Raw genomic sequence first — 3,976 nt, forward strand, 5'->3', positions numbered from 1 at the left:
AAAACAAATGCATATTGTTTCCATGGTATTGACCTCAGCTACTTTTCATAACCAGGGCTATCACATTTCCCTCTTCCATCCCTTACTACAGATAAAGATTGCTTTCAGGTTGTATGAGAAGAGATGGTTGAAGAGGTTGGCACTTGTGCCTCTGATGCAAGAGGGCCTTTTAGTGGCTCTCATCAGGCAAAAGAAAAACAACAACCAAATTTGATGTCTTTCATTGTTGACTCAGGGAAATGGTTCCCTTGGCAACTGACATGGGAGGTGAGGGAGCTGGAAGAGCTGAGAACTCTTACGGGGCGTCACCCACAGCTGATTAAAGGCTTTCAGACACACAGTGCTTATGGCACAGGAATGGTGTCGAATGGGATGATGGGAGAAGTGGGGGAGGAAAGTTGGAGCAAGCCTATTAAGTGTCAGCAAAGTTCAAGTGAAACAAAGCACAGTGGAGGCACCATTTCATTAACATTGAAATCAATTAGAGTCAATCAAATCTAATTATTGTATGCTGCTGTTTGTCTCCTAAATGATTCCTTGAGGTGAAAAGAACAGAACCTTCTCAATTAGAAAACAGCTAACAAGTATATTATAAAACACCTAATGAGACTTGTACTGTGGTAGTTTCAAAGAAAAGAAAGGATAGCTTGGGGTTTTAAAAAACTTGGATAGTATGAGTTTGCAATGGAACTGGTATGTGAGAAAGTGCTGCACTCTCAGCTTGGCATTGGGAAACTTGAACTCCCTGCTGGCCTCTCACTCAGATGTTTCTAAGAAGAAGAAGGGGAAGTGGAAGTGGAAGTGGAAGGGGAAGGGGAAAATGATAAACTGTAGGTGTTCTGAGATGTACTAATAGAGTAGAGATGGAAAATAAAATGTTCCGACGCCTCCATTCCCCCAGTGTCTGATGAGAATTTGAACATAAATTTTTTTGCTTTTCCAGAACTCTTTCCATAAAATTAGCCTAGAGATCTTGGTAAAGGGATCCATTCTACACATTCACATCCCGCCTTGTCCCTTTACTAGAAGCATTGGCTGCACCCAGGCCACCTCATTCTTGGGAAGCTGCACCAACATCGCCATCTGTTGGTTTCTTGTTGTAGAAACACAAAATGCATTGAAATCAGTGAGTTAAGATACGTTTCCTATATATAAAAACAAAATCCACTAAAATAGACCTAATTTTGATAAAATTTAATGTTATATCTGTAAAGTCATAATAACCTAAAGAAATGAATGGAAATATGTTTAAAACTTATGTGCAGCAAGGTTTATCACAATGGTGTGATTAATTATAGTGTAAAATTGAGCATGATATACATGTCCAGCTATACAAAATTGGGTAAAAAAATGATAATCCCCTCCATTATAGTTGTTGAAAATCATGTTTTCAAATATCAAAGGATACAGAAACATGCTCAGCATATTTTATACAGGGTGAGGCAAAAAAGTAGGCTTACAGTTGTGGGTATGGGAAACAGTGTATTCTTATATTCTTATTAATTATTGTATTATTTTCCATATGAACAACTGTAGACTTACTTTTGCCCTATGCTGTATATGGTGGAGTTTAGAAAAAGCAGATTGTAAAAAGAGTATAAAGATAGAGTATAACTGGTATATTGAGTCATAAAAACCTGGAAGGACATTTAAAATCTTATTTAATAGACATGCAGGGAGAACGCCATGTGTGAATGGAAGCAGAGATTGTAGTGATGTGTCAAAGAGCCAAGAAATGCCAGGAATTGCTGGCAGTCAGTAGAAGCTAGGAGTGAGTCTCCAGCTTGCCCCTCTGAACCCTCAGCAACTTTGATTTTTAGCCCTGCCGACACTTCGATTTTTAATTCTGGCCTCCTGAACTATGAAATAGCAAGTTTCCATGTCTTAAGCCATGTCGTTGGTGGTTCTTTGTGGGAATCAGCACTAAGAAATGAATGCAGTTGCTTAATTGTGTGCTTTTCCATCCCATGCTTGACTGAATCAGCTAATGGAAAGGGGTAGAAAGTGTATTTTGAAATAATCTTTAATGGGATTCTCTTAGTACCAGTATCTGTTTGCATGTTGAGATGAATGAGAACTTTTGATTTTGGTTGATAGAAAAGTCAAAAATAATTGGAGTAAACATCTGTGGGGAGAAAGAAGAGAACGCTGGACCACGGAAGGGAATGGCGTGGCCATTCCACCCAACTCCCGGCCTGATGGATTGTTCATCAGCACATGTGGAGAGAGGGCTTATAAGCAGAACCCAAGTCAGCTGTTTTCATGAGCTGTTTTATGAAACACTATTGTTTCCAGGACCAGCTAACAAAACAGAAATCAAGGTGGAGGAGTCTCTTATATTTTATGTAAGATGCACTTGTGCTATGGTTGGTAGAAGGATAACATTGGTGAATTAGTGTTTCTTATATGTTTAGAAGAGATCTGATATGCAGTAAGTGTGTTTTTCATAATCATAAAAGAGAAGAACATATACAGATCTTTTCCCAAGTAAATGGAAGAGTACCGGGGGATACACAAAAATAACTGGGGAGGACTGCTGATCATATATATACCTGTAAATAGAGGCAATAAGCCAGAGCCGTGGTCGGCAAACTGGCTTGCGAGCCACTGTGGCTTTTTTGCCCCTTGAGTGTGGCTCTTTCTAAGCCGTAGGAGTACCCTAATTAAGTTAATAACAATGTACCTACCTATATAGTTTAAGTTAAAAAAAAATCTGCCTCTCAAATTTCAATCGTTGTACTGTGTTTTTTTGGGGGGTGGTGGTGGTGGTTATTTATTTATTTATTTATTTATTTTATTAGTTAAGGTATTACAAATGTGTCCTCATTTCCCCCCATTAACCTCCAACCTCCCCCCCCACCCCGCACACTCATGCTCCCATCCCCCTGTTGTCCATGTCCATTGGTTTGGCTTATATGCGTGTATACAAGTCCTTCGGTTGATCTCTTCCCCTTACCCCCTTCCTCCCCTACTTTCCTTCTGGGGATTGATAGCCTGATCACTGTTTCTCAATCTTTGGATCTGTCCCTTTTCATCAGTCTATGTTGTTCTCTATAATCCACAAATGAGTGAGATCATGTGGTATTTATCTTTCTCTGACTGGCTTATTTCACTTAGCATAATGCTCTCCAGTTCCATCCATGCTGTTGCAAAAGGCAAGAGTTCCTTCTTTTTTACCACAGCATAGTATAATCGTTGTACTGTTGATATTTGGCTCTGTTGACTAATGAGTTTGCCGACCACTGAGCCAGAGGAATGAGTTATTAATTAATATTTATTAATTTAATATGTGTGTGTTGAGTACTTTCTCAATCAATAAGCTCAGTGAAGACAGAGTGTGGTCACTGTGACTCCAGTGATGAAGCAGACCCTCGGTGGTGGCTGACTGAGTGGCTGGTTATGACACGTACAACATTGAGTGCCAGGAACATCATTGTCCCCCAGGCCAGCACGGCCCAGAGGAGATCAGCTTAAAGTGATGAACTTGCTCCACGTGGGACATTTTTTAATAACATTTTAATATTGTCCCCAATGTGATGAAAATAACATTTTGCTGTAATTGCCTGAAAACTGATGTGGGATAGCTATTTCTTCCAAACTCTCAGATAAATCAAATGAGCACGAAATCAGGAAAAGCAACAGAAAAGTAGTCATTGCAAACAACTGCACTAAAAGGAAGGCACTGCCTTTGAAAACTCTCAGAACATAAATCCTGAACCATTAGAATAGGTTTTATTAAATACAGGCAAGGCACTTCACTCTTGCAGCTCTCTTTGAGGATGGAAAGATATTGGAGCTCACCCAGTCATGAAGATTTATAAAAGAGGTAATAGGATTCTTTTCTTTCTCCCTTTCTCCCTTTCTCTCTTTCTCCCTTTCTCCCTTTCTCCCTTCTCCCTTCTCCCTTTCTCTCTCTCTCTCTCTCTCTCTCTCTCTCTCTCTCGTCTCTCTCTCTCTCTCTCTCTCCTTTCCTTCC

Source organism: Myotis myotis, unplaced genomic scaffold (genome assembly GCF_014108235.1).
Source record: "Myotis myotis isolate mMyoMyo1 unplaced genomic scaffold, mMyoMyo1.p scaffold_m19_p_5, whole genome shotgun sequence".
Taxonomy (NCBI): Eukaryota; Metazoa; Chordata; class Mammalia; order Chiroptera; family Vespertilionidae; genus Myotis; species Myotis myotis.